The sequence below is a fragment of the Desmodus rotundus genome, chromosome 3, assembly GCF_022682495.2.
Source record: "Desmodus rotundus isolate HL8 chromosome 3, HLdesRot8A.1, whole genome shotgun sequence".
Classification (NCBI taxonomy): Eukaryota; Metazoa; Chordata; class Mammalia; order Chiroptera; family Phyllostomidae; genus Desmodus; species Desmodus rotundus.
Window position 1 is genome coordinate 30,301,965 of NC_071389.1, and position 18,543 is coordinate 30,320,507.

Consider the following 18,543-nt stretch of genomic DNA (forward strand, 5'->3'; position numbering starts at 1 on the left):
ACTTGGGGTGGTGAACACATAATACAGTGTATAAATGATGTGTTGTAGAGCTGTGCACCTGAAACCTGCATAATTTTGTTAACTAGTGTCACCCCAATAAATTCAATAAAAAGGAAAAAAAAGAAAAGAAAGTAAATGCCAGGTGTCTACAATGATAGGGGGCAGGGAGGAGCTCCTGGGGCTTAAGGATGTGATGTGTCAATCTTTGTCCCTGTGAAACCGACAGACATGTGAGACAGTGTCATGTATTTTCCCTCCCTGATGCAACTTGATGGTATTTGCCTGGGTAAATGCTCCTGGGGAATGTGCTAAAAAGAGATACCACCTGCCGTGCACAGATACCCTTTGTGTGATAGCAGTGGTGCCTGACGCAGGGCTTTCGTTTCTCTGTAGACTTTGAAAATCAGGAAATGTTGATACCTTTTAGGACTGTTAAGACCAGAATGATAGCTTTGTGTTACATTTAATAGTCTTTTTAATTGGGCCTATATAGGAAATTATCTCACATAGGTTCCTCAGTGGGAAGCAGGAATTGGCAGAGGTTGGCAGGGATGGAGTAATTGTCATCACTAATTTCTCAGCAGGAACCATTGTGTTGTTTTAAAAAAACAAGTATGTGGTTTATCAGGGAGCCATAAGTATGTGGATACCAGACCTGAGAATTGAAAATCCTCGAGAGCCTGTTTTGTTACTATGGTGTTGAGAGTAGCTATTGTTAGGCCAATCCTCACAAAAGTGTCAAGACCTCACAACTCCCAATTCATTGTAATCTACTTGGATATCTCAGAGACATTTTAACTTCAGCATTTATAAAACTGAAGTTGTTGTCTTTCTCAAAAACCTACTTCTCCTTTCTTCTCTAGCTTATTAGTGGAACTACTTCCTCAAGAGAGAAAACAGTTAATGCTTGTTACCTTACCTTCCTTTTTCTGCCCACCCACAATTCCTTTGTTAGAACTCTTAAATCTCTCTTAATTTCTTCTTTATGCTACCACTGGTATGTCCATATAGTCCAAGCCACTGTGATCTCATCATACAATAGTCAGAAAAGGCTTTTTAAAGTGTATATTCAACTATTAACTGTTTGTTTAAACTTGTTCACTGAATATTTGTTATTCTTTGCATCATACTTGAAATTCATGACATGGCTCATAGAACTACCTGTGCAGTCTGGCTCCTGTCTTTGTCTGCATATTTTGCACAGTACGTTCGCTGTACCTGAGGTGTGTTTTCTCCATCTATGCCTGGCTCCTACTTAATCCGTCAGTCTCAGCTTATGTCTCACCTCCTCATGAAAGGCTGCTCTGACCTTTTCCATACTTTGCCGTCTCTAGCCTAAGTTGAGTTTCCTGGAATGTCCCTTTGTTAAGCCCTGTACTTTTCCTTTATAGCTCTTACAGCAATTGTAAATAAAGAATTATTTGTCTCTTTTCTCCCTTTGGATGATCTATTAGTCTGCGTGGGTTGCTGTAACAAAATGCCACAGGCTGGGTGGTTTGAATGATAGAAATGTATTTTCTCATAGTTCTGGAGGTTAGATATTCAAGTTCAGGGTGCCAGCATTGTCAGTTTCTGGAGAGGATTTTCTTCCTGGCTGCAGACCGTCATTATCTCACTGTGGTCTTTCCTCAGGGTGTGTGTGTGTGTGTGAGAGAGAGAGAGAGAGAGAGAGGGAGAGGGAGAGAGAGAATGAATATCTTCTTCCTTTTGTAAGGCCACCAGTCCTATCAGAGTAGGGCCCCACCCTTATGACCTCATTTAACCTTAATTACCTCCTAAAGACACTATCTCCAAATACAATCACATTGGGGGTTAGGGCTTCAAGTTACAAATTTGGAAGGGGGAGGGAGGGGGGTGGGGATGGGGGGGGAGGGGGGTGGGGATGGGGAGGAACACACAATTTCGTCCATAGCAGATGGTAAACTCTGTGAGGTCAGTACCATGTTGTGTAGTACAGTGCTCCGTCCCTGGGGACTGGCATAGAGTTTAACCCCTAGCAGGTAATAACTCAGGCTTGCTGCTAACGTTTGTGTGGTTTGGGACAGTAATACAAATGGAGTTATAAATGTTTAAAAGCCTTAAGTAAAATTAACAAACTGTAAAATAATGTTGTTACATAAAATAAAATATCCTCCTAATTTGAGAAATATAATTTCATAATAACAAATTACAAAAATGTATAAAACTATTTATTTAAAAATTAAACATGTTGAATAATTTATTTAACTCAATAGTAATAAGGCAGATGTTGCAGCCAGTTCATAGGAGAAGGAAGCCAGTTCAAAGAAGCACAAACTTATATGTAATAAAGAAATGCTGAAATAAATTTATTAGTGGTTACAAAACCTGATTGTTCTATGGGGAGAAGGGAAGTCAGTTGAACCCCCACTGTACATAATTTATTTGTCTATCTGCAGATAAGACTATTTTGCATTGCAATCAGCCATCTATAATTTAGAGTTGCTAAGATAACTCAAAGGCAATAAAACACTGGAATCAAATAATGTATTCTCTAAATGATAAAACATAGGTTTCCATCAAATTATCTTTGTGTTTTTGCTTATATCCAGTTTTCTTTTTTTAAGTATATTTTATTGATTATGCTATTACAGTTGTCCTATTTTATTTGTCCCCTTTTTTCCCCCTCCGCCTGGCACTCCCTCACCCTCCAGCATTCCCCACCCTCTTAGTTTATGTCCATGGGTTGTACATGTAAGTTCTTTGGCTTCTCTATTTCCTATACTATTCTTAACCTCCCCCAGTCTATTTTATGCTTAACAATTATGCTTCTTATTCCCTGTACCTTTTCCCCGCATTCTCTGCACCCCCCCACTGATAATCCTATATGTGATCTCTAGTTCTGTGATTCTGTTCCTGTTCTAGTTGTTTGCTTACTTTTTGTTTTTGTTTTTGTTTTAGGTTCAAGTGTTGATAGTTGTGAGTTTGTTGTCATTTTACTGTTCATAGTTTTGATCTTTTTTTTCTAAGATAAGTCCCTTTACCATTTCTTATAATAAGGGCTTCGTGATGTTGAACTCCTTTAACTTTATCTTGTCTGGGAAGCACTTTATTTGCCCTTCCCTTCTCAATGATAGAGCTCTGTTGGATAGAGCCATCTTGGATGTAGGTCCTTGCCTTTCATGACTTTGAATACTTCTTTCCAACCCCTTCTTGCCTGCAAGGTTTCTTTTGAGAAGTCAGTTGATAATTATATGGGAACTCCTTTGTAGCTAACTGTCTCCTTTTCTCTTGCTGCTTTTAAGATTCTCTACTTACCTTTAACTTTGGGTAATGTAATTATGATGTGCCTTGGTGTGTGCTTCCTTGGGTCCAACTTCTTTGGGACTCTGAGCTTCCTGAACTTCTTGGAAGTCTATTTCCTTCTCCAGATTGGGGAATTTTTCCTTCATTATTTTTTCAAATAAGTTTTCAATTTCTTGGTCTTCCTCTTCTCCTTCTGGCACCCCTACGATGCAGATGTTGGAATGTTTACAGTTGTCCTGGAGGTTCCTAAGCCTCTCTTCATTTTTTTTGTTCTTCATTCTGTTCTGCTTGAATGTTATTTCTCCCTTCTGCTCCAACTTGTTGATTTGAGTCCTGGTTTCTTTCCCGTCATTGTTGGTTCCCTGTACATTTTTCTTTATTTACTTTTCATAGCCTTCACTTCTTCCTCTATTTTGGGACCATACTTGACCATTTCTTTGAGCATCCTGACTACCAGTGTTTTGAACTGTGCATCTGATAGGTTGGCTATGTTTTCATTACTTAGTTCTGTTTTTGGAGTTTTGATCTGTTCTTTCATTTGGGCCATATTTCTTTGTTTCGGGACCTGTTATGTTGTATGGGGCAGAGCCTTAGGTATTTGCCAGGGCAAGGCAACCCACTTGGCTGCCTTGTGGCACTGTGTGTGGTGGAGGGGTCAGAGAGGGAATGATGCCGGTTGCTCAGCTCTCGACTAGCTTTCAGTCACTTCCCCCCCATACCCACAAGCATATTGGGCCCTTCAGGTGCCGATTCCTGGGTGTGTGTGTTTGTGTACATTCTAGGACCCTGTGGGTCTCTCCATTATACTCTCCTGTGAGACGGGGAGTTTCTCCTGCTGCAGCAACCCCAAAGGTTTTTACAGCCAGAGGTTTTGAGTTTTTAGTTTCCTGTGCTGGGACCCTGGGTTGCCCAATCTGTCTTGCTCCCCAGTTGTTCCTCCTGGTTTATTAACATACAAATGTGGGACTGATCCATCCACCAGCTGCCACCTCGCCCTCCCAGTCCTCCAGCCACCCTCTTGCCCAGCGTCCTCTCTGCCACTGCTTCCTGTCTCCGCCCCTCCTAAATGAATGTTTCTTTTTTAACTCCTTGGTTGTCTGGCTTCCATACAGTTCAGTTTTCTGGCAGTTCTGGCTATTTTTTGTTTTTTAATTTGTTGTTGTCCTTCTTTCGGTTGTGTGAGGAGGCAAAGTATATCTCCCTACGCTTCCATCTTGACCGGAAGTTGTTTTTTTTACTTTTTAGAGAGAGGGTAAGAGAAGGTGAAAAAGGGGGAGAGAAACATCAGTGTGTGGTTGCCTCTTATGTGCCCTCTACTGGGGATCTGACCCACAACCCAGGCATGTGCCCTGATAGGGAATCGAATCGGCGACCCTTTGGTTCACAGGCCAGCACTCAATCCACTGAGCCAAACCAGCCAGGGCCACAAACCACTTTTGACACATTCAATCAATCATAGCACCTTCACCATACACTGCACAAATCTTTTTTTTTTTGCATTTCAATTGCGTCTTTATCTTTCTTGAATTAATAGAGCTTAATATGCCATATCTGTTAGGTATTTTCTTCCATCTTCAATATTATAATGGCTACAAAAAATTCATTGATTTTTTTTTTTTAAATGTGTGCTGGTATGACAGCTGTCACAGTACAATTTAACAAAGTTGTTTCGAATGAGGTTAAAGACAACTAAGTGCTGCTAGAGCCATTTTATGGAAAAAACCAAATAAACTTTTTGGCCGTCTCAATATAGTCATACCTCCTTAGTTCATTCAGTCCTCTGTAATTCTCATCTCACTGGATGTTAGGTTAGTAGTACGCCTCTTGACTGAAAAGGGTTCTGGAGATTCTGACTCAGCCCACAGGAATGGTCTGGAAGTTTTCCACCTGCCCAGGCGATGCCATATCTTGCCTGTACCCAAGATGGCATCAGAAGCCTACGCCCAAGAGTCTAATCTTTGAAGTGTCGGTAGATTGAAATACCTGCTACAGTCCTTTTCCACAGGGCTCTGAGACAATGAATCCTTTGTTGAAAACACAGACTCTGGACCCTGGCTGGTGTGGCTCAGTGGAGTGAGCACTGGCCTGTGAACCAAAGGGTCGCTGGTTCAATCCCCAGGCAGGGAACATGCCTGGGTTGCAGGCTAGGTCCCTAGTATGGTGTGCAAGAAGCAACCGCACATTGATGTTTCTCTCCCTCTCTTTCTCCCTCCCCTCCCCTCTCTTTAAAAATAAATAAATAAAATCTTAAAAAAAGAAACAACACAGACTCGGGCTCCTAGTTGATTGTAGAGCTTCCACACTAGAAGCAGTGTAAAACAGAATCTACCTCTAGGGGATAAAGACTTTAAATAGCTGTGGGCAGTTCATTACTGATAATTTTTTTTTCAGATTTTATTTACTAATTTTTGGTGAGAGGACAAGGGAGAGAGAAAGAGAGGGAGAGAAACATCAAAGTGTGGTTGCCTCTCATGGGCCCCTCACTGGGGACCTGGCCTGCAACCCAGGCATGTGCCCTGACTGGGAATCAAACTGGCAACCCTTTGGTTTCTAGGCTGGTGCTCAGTCCACTAAGCCACACCAGCCAGGGCTCATTACTGATAATTTTTAAACGTGAAAGGTTTGATGAGAGTTCATAACAAGAATAATGCAACTGTAACAAGGGAATTTCTGTGGCATGCAAAATGAATAATAAAAGCAATTTAAAAAATTTTAGCAGATGTCTCTAAGAGTAGTCCATTTCAAAGAAGATAGTGAATATTAAATCTGATTTATAAAACATGGATGGACATAATTTTTATAGAGAAAAAACCCTTTATATATCACATATTAATCTATGGCATAATGTACATACCAACAACATGAGATTCAGTGAGTCTACAGTTAAGTTCTAGATAGCTGTATTTTTATAAAACTCCAATGACCTAAAAGATGCTAAATTCAAATCTTAGATGCAAGATTGTTACCAAGTCAGCATTTTAAATAATAATGAAATTAGGACTAAAAACACTGAACTGTTATTTCCTAAAATCTGGCAAAACACCATCAGGACTCATAAACAGAAACATGGATGAGAAGGGCATTGACAAATCTCTAGGAACTTCTCATAAGTTACACAATTTCTAGAAAATTTATATTAATAGCATTTTACTTGTACAAATTGAAAGCGGAGAAGGCTGAGTATCTTTTCTGATTTGATAAATCTTCCCATGAAACTCATCAATAGTAAAATATCGAATAAACCTAATTATTTCTAGCACTTCTTTCTAATTATGAAAACACTTCTTGTGATTTTTTTTAGGTGTCGTCCGGGATATCTCAAAGATAGTTTTAGGTGGTAAAAGTATACTGAAAATGTTATTTTACTGTTTTCTATATTAAGACCTGATTTTGAAAAGGCAAACTTGGAAGAGTTGTTCCTGGAGACACTTAGAGATAGGAGTGTTGGTATTTGAGAAACGATACTCAGTTACTTAACCAAGGTGACAATAAAACATTAAAAATAAACAGAAGGTAACACATTTTTGAATAACCACAGCTTTTTTATGAGGAACCTTAGTTTGTTTTCTTAAATAATTAAGGATATAAACAGTCAGCGTAAAGCAAAGAAACTGACTCTAGTACAACACAAAGTAATTGCTACCCAGGCATTATTACACAGGGGAAAAACAGCACTATAACCTTTAATATTGCAGGCAAAGACAGTAAATGGTAAACCATGGAGAATGGCCCATTAAAATTGAGCAAACTTTCCTAAGATTTTAACCAGTTCATAGCTTTTCAGATTCATGGCATGGTATTATTAACCATGGGGGTGGAAATCACTTCTCTTTTTCTTTAAAAAAAATTTTTTTTATTGGTTATGCTATTACAATTGCCACTCCCTCAGGCAATCCCCCCACTATTGTTCTTGTCCATGGGTCATGTGCAAAAGTTCTTTGGCTACTCCATTTCCTGCGCTGTACTTTATATCCCCATGGCTATTCTGTAACTACCTATGTGCACTTCTTAATCCCCTCACCTCTTCGTCCATTCCAGTTTTCAAGTTTTGTTCTTCATTATTCTTCATATTCTGGACTTACTTATACTTTACTTGAGAGCAGTTCTCAAAGGACCATCATGGTCAGATTTAATTTTATAGTAATACTAAGATGATATTAACATTCAATGTATTTATCATTGCTATCTTTAAATGAATCAATAAGTAAGGATTTAAAACTGTCTCAAACCACCCAGCCAATCCCAGTCAACCCACTGAACCATAAGGTCAAAAATGTCTTTTGAGGCACTAAGTTTTGGGATTATTTGTTACAAGGAGTGTTTTAGACCAAATGTGTGTGTCCTCCCAAAGCTCAGGAGGAGTTAAAGCCCTACTATTATTGGCATTAGGGTTCTTGACTTCCCCAGGATAGAAATTAAGAGGAAACCTTAGGGAAATTGTCAGATGGATTTTAGTAAGCTTATGCTTGAGGACAAAGGAGACAGCCCCGAGAGAAACAAGATTTTGGGCTGCTGTCAACACCTTGAGGAAAGAGAGGCTTTTGTTATTAGGGAATGGGAGGGCTCACACAAACTTTGAGCAGAGAGTGGGATTTTCCACATGGGCGTTGGAGAAGCAAATGGTGAGAAGGAAAATAAAATTCTGCAAGTTTTTGAGCAAGGAGTGGAAGAGTAGTGACCTTCCTGTGATGGGCTTATCTGGTGTTTCTTCTGGCCACCTGGCATCCTTGAGATCCCAGTGAGGGGCTGGCGCAGTGGTGCCAGCTCTGCTATTTTTCTTACCTGGTGTCCTTGGGATCCCAGGTCCAGGTCCTTACGCTGTCTCATCACCCCACAGTCTGATGGTGTTTGGATGGGGCTTTTCGGAAGTAATTAGATTTAGATGAAGTCATGATGGAGGGGCACCCATGATCAGACTATGTCCTTAGAGGAAGAAGAAAAGAGAGCGGAGCTTGAGCCTGTGCTTGTGCTCTGTCTCTCTCTCTCTCCCTCTTTCTCTCTGTCATGAGGCATAGTGACAAGGTGACTGTCTGCAACCCAGAAATGGGCCCTCACAAGGAATCAAAATTGCTGGTGTAATGATCTTATTAGACTCTCCAGTCTCCAGAACTGAGAGAAATAAATGTCTGTTGTTTAAGCAAATAAAAAAAATTGTTTGCATTTTTAACACAATTATCCTTCATGCTATAACTCGTGGAAATCAGCTCTTTGGAATCCTCAGCTATCACCACAATCGATGTATAGAATATTTTTATCATCCCAAGATATTTCTCGTGTAGTTTTACACTCAGTTCTTTTTTCACTTCTTGGCCTCAGGCAACCGTTGATCTGCTTTATGGCCCTACAGATTACTTTTGCCTGTGGTAAAATTTCATGTATGTGAAGATCATATGTGTCTCCTGTTTTGTTTTTGGCTTCCTTCATGTTTCAGCACTCTTGTTCATTTTAACGCCTAGTATTTCCTTGTGTGAATATACCACTATTTGTTTGATGGATATTTGGGCTTTTCAGTTTTTAGATATTATGCATAAAGCTGCTGTGACCATTCACGTACAAGCCTTTTCATGGACATGTTTTCATTTCTCTTGGATACATACCTGGGAATGTTCACACCATAAAAATAGCACCTCAGTCATTGCTACCATTAATGGGAGTAACTTATCAGCTATCAACAAACCTAAAACAAAACCTGATTATAGAGAGGAAAATTAAAATTAGAAAAGTGAGAGGGTGAGGAAACTTCAGATTCACCTCGGGAAGCCTGCATAGCCCACATGAGGTGCGCTTCCCTTGTGTGGCTCTGGGAGGGGAATCCACTGAGCGTTTTGATGGAGGACTTTCAACGCTGTTCAACGGAGGTTTTCCAGAGGAGATAAAATCATGGCTCTGATCCAGATATAAATTGAAAGCAGTTAAAGATTCTTTTTAAAAAAAAAACCCTCCTCATTGGTAAGGGAACCAGACAGATGTTATAACCAGTCACCATTTTTTTTCCTGTTACTAATTTTTATGATTGAAGGTTGGGAAAAATATCAAAAATTACAGTTGAATTAATACTGTACCCATCAAGTAGATGTTCATCTGTTTGAGCAACAATGTAAAAGGCAAAGAATTCATAGGTTATTAAAATGTCCATACTTTTTTTTGACTTTATTTCAGCAAAATTACTATGTTGTAATCAAGAGTTGTTATAAATTATGTTATTTTATGTCAGTTCTATATCAAAACGGGAAGAAGAATATAAAATGTCTTGTTAATTGTATTATAGCATTATATATTGAAATATTTTGAATATTGTAGCTTAAGTAAAATACATTATAATTTTGAAATAGTGTTATTTTTACAGTAATGCCAAATTAACAAGCTTTCTTGAGTCATTTTGTTTCTTAGAGTTAAAAAAGAAGTTCTGTTTAAAGGATATTTGTTCTGCCATGCCAGTAGAAATTGGAACTGGCAAGAAAATTACCTTAAGGCAACATATAGATTTAGAAATGAACCGTGAATTTTACATATCAAACTTTGGGGTAACAAAAGATTTCTTTTCTTTTTTTATTAAAGAGAGGGAGAGAAACATCAATGTGTGATTGTCCCTCACATGTTCCCATCTGGGGACCTGGCCGGTAACCCAGGCATGTGGCCTGACTGGGAATCAAACCGGCAACCCTTTGGTTTGCAGGCCTGTGCTCAATCCACTGAGCTACACCAACCAGGGCCATATATCAAACTTAATAATGGAGTCCCATGATAAGTTATTGTTGTCACAGAAGATACTACGCAATATCTCAGTGTTATTTTATAAATTGCTACTTTAAATTGTAATTTTATCATCTCAAAGCAATATCTAGGGTCATATAACATTTCTTCAGATTGTCTTTAATCTTTTCAAGTGCTGGGATATTTTAAAGCAAACCAAATATTGTTCAACTAAATCTTGATCCGTAATGGTCCTAAAATAATTTATAGAAATCGGTTTGGGATTCTTTGTTGGTGACTCTTCTTCATAGTCATGTGCGATAAACGTACTCTAAGGTGGCCCCTATGTAGTCTCTTCCTCCTGATGGTCAGACTTTTGTGTAGTGCCCCTCGAGTGTGTGCGGTACCTGTGACTTGTTTCTAACCAGTAGAAACTGTAAAGATGATGGGATATCGCTCCTGTGACTACATTATGGTATATAAGACTTTGTCTAGTTAGTAGACTCACTGTAGAGACTGTACTGGCTTGATGACGTAGGCAGCCATGGTGGAAAAGCCTATGTGGCAAGGGACAGCAGTAGCCTGTAGGCTGAAGGTGGCTTCCAATCCATAGCCAGCAAGCAGCTAGGGTCCTCACCTCTACAGCCACAAGTAAATGAATTTGGCCAACAGCCCAAATGAGCTTAGAAGTGCATTCTTCCCAACTAAGCCTCCATGTGAGAAAGCATCCGGGGTGACACTGTGATTTCGGCCTTGTGAGACCCTAACTAAGCTGTGCTTGAATCCTTGACTCACAGAGCCTGAAACAATAAATGTTTTGTTGTTTTAAGTGGCTATGTTTGTGGTAATTTGTTATATAACAGAAAATGAATGCACCATGCAAAAATACTTTTTCCATTTTCTGGCTCTAACTTTCTTTTATTTTATTTGCAATATCACTTTCATTGTATCTGCTATGTGGATATTCTTTTGACTAAAATATTTTAAATTTTTTAAAAAGTAAAAGAACCAAACATCCAAACATATATTTCTTTGTGGGTTTTTTTTTTTTGCTTACCCCATTCAAATGCTACAAAGTGTATATTTAAGTTTGTAAACAACTGCCCCATAATTCTCTAACATTATTGTACCATTTTATTCCTCTACTAGCGATATCGAGAGTTCTGGTTGGCCCACATCCATACTAACACTTGTTATGGTCAGACCTAAATTTTAGCCATTGTAGTAGTTTTTATCTGCATTTCCCAAATGAAAAATAATGTTGAACATGTTTTTTAAAATTAATCCATATTTTTTTATTGTATTTTTCCCATTACCATTTACCCCCCTCCCTCCACAATCACCACACTGTTGTCCATGTCCATGAGTCCTTTTTCCTCCATCCCTTCTCCCCCTAACCTCCCCTTGGTATAGCTTTCATCCTACTTTCTATCTACAAGTTTGTCTCTGTTTTGCTTGTTAGTTCAGTTTGTTCATTAGATTACACACACATATGAGTGAAATCATATGGTACTTGCCTTTCTCTTACTGGCTTATTTCACTTAGCATAATGTTCTCTGGGTCTATCCACGCTGTTGCAAAGGATAAAATTTTCTTCTTTTTTATGGCTGAGTAGTGTTCTATTGTGTAAATGTCCCACAGTTGTTTTATCCACTCATCTACTGACAGACACTTGGTTGCTCCCATACTTGGCAATTGTAAATAACACTACAATGAATATAGGGGTGCTCATATTCTTTTGAATTAGTGTTTTGGGTTTCTTCAGATATATTCCCAGGGGTGGGATTGCTGGGTCAAAAGGCAGATCCATTTTTAATTTTTTGAGGTATCTCCATACTGCTTTCCACAATGGGCTGCACCAGTCTGCATTTCCACTAAGAGTGCAAGAGCTCTCCTTTCTCCACATCCTCGCCAGCACTTGCTGTTTGTTGATTTATTGGTGACAGCCATTCCAAATGGTGTGAGGTGATATCTCATTGTGGTTTTAATTTGCATTTCTCTGATAATTAGTGACGTTGAGCATCTTTTCATTGTCTATCGGCCATCTGTGTGTCCTCTTTGGAGAAGTGTCTATTCAGGTCCTTTGCCCATTTTTTAATTGAATTGTTTGGTTTTTTGGTGTTGAGTTTTATAAGTTCTTTATAAATTTTGGATATTAACCGCTTGTCAGATGTATTGGCAAATATGTTCTCTCATTCTGCAGGTTGTCTTTTCATTTTGTTGATGATTTTCTTTGCTGTGCAAAAACTTTTAAGTTTGATGTAGTCCCATTTGTTTATTTTTTCTTTTGTTTCTCTCGCCTGAGAGGGGATAAATTAGATAAAATATTGCTGTGAGCAATGTCTGAGATTTTACTGCCTATGTTTTCTTCTAGGATTTTTATGGTTTCGGGTCTAACATTTAAGTCTTTGATCCATTTTGAATTTGTTCTTGTGTGTGCTGTAAGAAGGTGGTCTAGTTTCATTTTTCTGCACATATCTGTCCAATTTTGCCAACAGCATTTATTGAGTAAACTATCTTTAGTCCATTGTGTGTGCTTGCTTCCTCTGTCAACCATTAATTGACTCTAAAGGTGTGGGTTTATTTCTGGGCTCTCTATTCTGTTCCCTTGATCTATGTATGTGTCTGTTTTTATGCCAGTACCGTGCTGTTGAACATGTTTTTCATGTCCTTATTGGCCATTTGTATATCCTCTTTTGTGAAATGTGTAACTTAAATCTTTCACCATTTAAAAAATTTTTTAACATTTTTGAGTTGTAAGTGTTGTTTATATATTCTGATACAGATCTTCAGTCAGATATATTGTGACTATTTTCCTTGTATCTATGGCTTACCTTTTCCTTTGAAAGACACTTTAGAATGGTATCTTTCAAAGAGCAGGAGGTCTTAATTTTGATGTTCTGTTTGTGAGTTTTTATGACTAGTATTCATGCTTTGTCCAAGAAATCTTTGCCTGTCCCAAGATTATGGAGGTTTTTTCCCAATGTTTTCTTTTAGAAGTTTTGTAATTTTAACTTTTATGTTTGGGTCTTAATTCCTTTTGAATTAATTTTTTTAAGTTCTAAACATTGTTATAAGATTATATATATGTATTAAAATTTGCCATTGAATTGTATACATTTTCAAGTATACAATTCGGTGGCATTAAGTTTATTCACAATGTTGTGCAGCCAGCACCACTATCTATTTCTCAAACTTTCTTATTGCCCCAAATAGACACCGTGTACCCTTTAAGCAATAGCTCCCCTGGTAATTCTGTTCTACTTCTATCTCTATGTGTTTGTATATTCTAGGTATTTCAGGTGAGGGGAATCACAAACTTGTCTTTTTATGTCACTGAGCGTATGTCATATTGTCTATATCTTGTCTGTTTTGGTAAAAAAAATTTAACTTTTTGTCCACTTTATTTGTTATTAGCATAACTTGTTACTGCTGTTATTCCCATTACTCTTTTACTGTCTGTTGATCTGCGGTGACATTCTTTTATTCCTGAGAATGGAAGTTTGTGTTTCCTCTCCTTTGCTTCTTGATTTGTCATACTTTTTATTAACTTTATTAATATTTAAAAAACCACAAATTTTGGTTTTGTTATTTTTTCTATTGTTCTCTGCTTTTATTTTTCTTTATTTCTTCATGCATTTTGAATTTAATTTGCTTTTAAAAACTTTTTTATGTAGAGGATTAAATTAGTGGTTTTAGATCTTCCTTTTTAATTACAAGCATTTAAAGTTATAAATTTCCCTCTAAGCACTTCTTTACTTTCACACTGTAAAGTTTGATATGTTGTATATTTATTATGATTTAATCTAAAATATTTTCTAATTTCCTTCATCATGCCATCTTTGACTAATAGATTATTTAGACATGTGATTCAATTTCTAAATATTGGAGAAATTTTTAGGTTTTTATTGTAGGTAATTTTGAATTTATTTCAGTTGTCAGACAACATAATTTATAGGATTTTAATTTTTTTTAATGCAACATACAAACTTTATTTAACAAAAGTAACATGCAAAGTCAAACAGGCAGTTACATTAAGAGTTAACTAGAAGAAATTTTAAACACCTTACAGTAACCTACTTGCAGTTGCATTTAACTGAGCTCTGTTGCTGTGAAGAATATAGCTCGTGCACAGGTGTGGATGAATGATTTGTACATTTTTCAAGTACTCACTGAATACTACCTTATATACACATATACATTAAATTTGAAAAAGATTTAAGTGATAATCCCCAGATATACTTCATTTTTGTTGATCTTTTGGAAGAGGTCGTCTAAAGAGAAGAATATGTGGTTCTCGCTCCTGAATCATGTAATGAGCCCATCCTAGCCTCTGTTGGACCCCAAGTCTCCTCCACTCCTCTTCAGACATTGGATGGGCTTTGGGTACTTGTTTGGAGAGTCCTCTGGGTACCGTGACACGCATTCCGGGGGAGTGCACTGACAGAGGTGGGTCTGTGCGACAGAGGCCTCCAGGATTTTCATTTTTTGAAACTTGTTGAGACTTCTCTGATAGCTTAGTATACGGTCTTTCTTGATGCACGTGCAGCGTGTTTGATTAGCTGCCCTGAACTCTTAGCTTGTGCCTCCTCAGTGCAGCAGAACTGCTGTGTTCTTGAACTCTAGCTCTCTGTGCCACTGTAAGAAAGTTGTTCCCAGGCATTGTAGCTGGGATAATGGGAATGTCTCAGCATTTGAATTTTCCTTTTTCGAGATTTGCACTCTTGCACTGCTTTTCCCTAGTGCCTGAAAGCCGTTGCCTCGTGTGATCTGTCCACTGATCTGGTGGTTTGTAGCATAATGGCTGGTTTTGTTTCAGTGCCTCTGGCATACTTGCCGGTGAATGCTTGGCAACCTTAATGTTAAAATTGAAAGGTTTTTTTAGTTCTTTTGTAAGTCAAACCTATAACTTTTGCGTCAAATGTAAAGCTAATGAAATTCTCATTTTTTTCTACATTCTCACTTTCTTCCTCAGGTAACTCAACAATATGTGATGACAAAGTTGTTTAACGTGACTTTTGTCCCTGTTACAGTCTGTAGAATTGAGTAATATTTACCTTTTAAAGAATTAGTTATGATTTATTTCTCTTTATTACCAGTTAAATTCATAATTTCATTAAGTCTTTATCCTTGCCAGTGACCATTTGTTTCATCATTTTTAATTAATCTTATATGTTTAGCTATTTTAGCCTCAAATTTTAAAATCATTTACATTAAACCTATACATGTTCCATTGTTTTCTGTGATTATTTTACTGTTAAACCACAGGGGGAAAATCTTTGTATTAGTAAAAAATCTAAATATTGATTGTATAATATTATTTTAGTAACAATCATACCAGTATTTTTATTGATATTTACTTGTCTTTTTTAAATACTGTGGCTTATTTGTTGTTTATTCAGTCTTTTTTTCAGTGTTATTAAGTGTACATGTGCTTTCTATGTGCATGTGAAGTTTGTTCACTTTTATTAGCAGGGTTTTTTTTCAATTTTAACCAGACCAACATGTTTGTAGATTTTCTATTTCTTTTTCCTCTCCTAGCTCTGCTTTCTAATTGTTCTATGTCGTGACCTCATTTATAGTGATCTACAGCAGACACTCTCAACCTTTCTCACTTTGTGGCACAGATAAACTAATTACTAAAAAAAATTACTAAAAAATATTCTGATCTGACAAAATATAGATATAATTTTGATTCATTCACACTAGATGGCTATTTTGGCTGTTGTCTTTTCTTATTTTACAATCTAGTGGAAAAGAGATCCGTGACCCTAATTAAATAAATAGTTGGCTATTGCATGTTTTAAAAAATTCTCGTGGCATACCAGTGTGCCACAGCATACTGATTCCTGATCTATAGGATTAAAAATAAGATGGAATTATATTTAGGGAGTACCAAGTTTGAATATACTTTTACAAAAGGTAGGCACTAGTGCAATTGCATGAAGGTTTTTTCCCCTTCCTCTGTGCCTGGGGCAAAGCTTGTTCCTCTCCCACTTAGCCAGGCAGGTTTAATTGACTGCAGCAATGGTTATGGAGAAGCCTAGTCCCTTGCTGGGTGGGTAGGAATTTGTGAGACAGCATTACACACTGCCGAACCAGGCCCCAGACATGCTACACAGGTTTTATAATGGAGAGAACTCTTCATGTCCACGGAGGATTGGATTTAAATGGAAAGCCAGCAGATGCAGTCTATGGACACAAAGGAATCCATAGGAAAGTGATGTCATAAAATGCTTGCAACGGTTGCGGCACTAGGACTCACCATGTTGATGCTCATGCCACTCAGAAGGTGTGATAGTCCGGGGGATGGCGCTGCTCTCTGATAACAACCAGACTTTGAGGAGATTCATGCAGACATTTGTCGTTGCGCCCGAGGGCCCTGTGGCAAGTAGTTCTATGTTCACAGTGTTATCTTCAGGTACCAAGATGAAGTCTATGGTAGTTTTGTCGCAGAACCTCGGGAGGAATCTGAGGAAGAAGTAGAGGAGCCTGAGGAAAGACAGCAGATACCTGACATGATACCTGATGATTCTGTACTTTTCTGCGATCAGACTGTCAGCAATGACTTGGAAGAACATTTAGAGAAACGTGTTGCTGACCCAGAGCCTGATCCTGAATCAGCAGAGTAAAACCTGTGCCTGAAATCCAAGAGGAGAAGTCTGTGCCAGTATTGGCAGAAATTGCTCCTGAAGATGCTCAGAAAAGCTTTTCTCCAGCACTTTCAGACACAGCTCAGACAGTGCAGGAAGACTTGAGGACGTTTTCCTGGACATCTGCGGCCAGTAAGAACCTTCCACCCAGTGGAGCTGTGCTAGTTCCTGGGATACCACCTCATGTTGTTAAAGTACCAGCTTTGCAGCCTCAGCTGGAGTCTAAGCCCGAATCTCAGATTTCACTGGGAGCCCTCAGAGGGATCAAAGAGTTTGAGAACAACAAATAAATATTCCTCCCCAGAGGGGACTTAGACCAACCCGTGAGGCAAAGGTTAGCAAGGTGATGTTGAACTCCAAAGAATTGTGAGACACCTTGACAGCCATCAACTTTTCATCAGAAATCTGCCTCATGTGGTGGACAAATCAAAGCTTAAAGATCCCCTCCCCTCCCCTCCGCTCCCCTCCCTTCCCTTCCTTTCCCCTTCCACTACAGAGGTCTTTTATTTTTTTACACTTATCGTGCCATGAATGCATAGGGAGCAGGTTCCAGCAGCTCAGGCTCCTCGCCATTGGTTCTCACAAAGTGTGCTACTCTGGGTAGAGCAATTGATGCTTCAGTGAACCCAGGTACCTTTCTCTTTGGCTTCCTTTTTTTTCTGATCATTTTCCTTCACACGTTTCAGGAAGCTATCTTGGCTCTTAGAGTGCTTAATACACTCAATATATATGTTAATTCTCATGACAAGAATCTTGCCCTTGCCCTAACCAGTGAGGCTCAGTTGGTTGGGCGTCATTCTGCAAAGCAAAAAGTCGCTGGTTCGATTCCTGGTCAGAACACATGCATAGGTTGCATGTTCAGTCGCTGGTTGAGGTGCACATGAGAGGCAACCAAACGATGTTTTTCTTTCACATTGATGTTTCTCTCCCTCTCTCCCTCCCTTCCCCTCTGTCTTAAAATTTTAATATATATGTATATGTATATATATTTAAATAAAAAGAATCTTGCCCTTGTTTGTTTTTAACAATGCCCACTGCGTGCTGGGTGATATTGTAGACTCTTCCAGTTTTGCCATGGTAACATGTGAGGGGCATTCCTTTTTGAACAGTGCCTATTCCCTTAATGTCTACAATATTACCTTTCTTGTAGCTTCATATGTATGTGGCCAAAGGAACAACTCCATGATTTTCTGTTTAAAGATTTTACTTATTTATTTTTAGAGAGAGAGTAAGGGAGGGAGAAAGAGAGGGAGAGAAACATCAGTGTGTGAGAGATACGTTGATTGGTTGCCTCTCGCATGCCCCCAACTGGGGACCTGGCCAGCAACCCAGGCATGTGCCTTGAGTAGGAATCAAACTGGCAACCCTTTAGTTAGCAGGCTGGCACTCAATTCACTGAGCCATGCCAACCTGGGATGCATGTTTATAAAAAGACCTAGAACATATAGAAGGTGTCTCTCCTCTTTCCTTTTGTGTTAGTCATTTTGGCGAATTTTTGCAAGATGGCGGTTTTGGCCGAAAAGCTTAAAGATTTCTTTCAAAATTATGGCAGTGTGGTGTAGCTGTACATTAACAGTGCTGGGAAATTGCCCAATTTCGATTTCAATGTGTTTGATGATTCTGAGCCTGTTCAAAAGGGCCTTAGCCAACAGGCCCATCGTGCTCAGAGGTGAAGTCTGTCTGAACATGGGAGAGAAGACTCGAGCTGCCTGAGAAGGGGGCCGAGATAACTGCCTGCTAGGACCCAGAGGCCCTGGAGGTGGGATGGGTGGAGGGAGTGGCCCTCCCTGAGCGTATGGTGCAGAAACCAGGATTTGGAGTGGGAAAGGGAATTGCTTTACTTTGCGTTTACAGACTAGATCTTTTTTTTTTTTAAACAGCCATTTCCCCAAAAGAATGAATCTCTTTCATTACTAACATTTGGTATGTTTTG

General features: G+C 38.7%; 1 protein-coding gene and 1 pseudogene across 5 annotated transcripts in view; both read left to right on the forward strand.

Moving 5' to 3' along the window:
- Positions 1 to 18,543, forward strand: part of MAST2 (microtubule associated serine/threonine kinase 2) — a 158,895-nt gene that overhangs the window by 72,825 nt on the left and 67,527 nt on the right. The gene's annotated exons all lie outside the window — the stretch shown is intronic.
- On the forward strand, positions 15,985 to 18,486 carry LOC112314546 (ras GTPase-activating protein-binding protein 1 pseudogene; annotated as a pseudogene).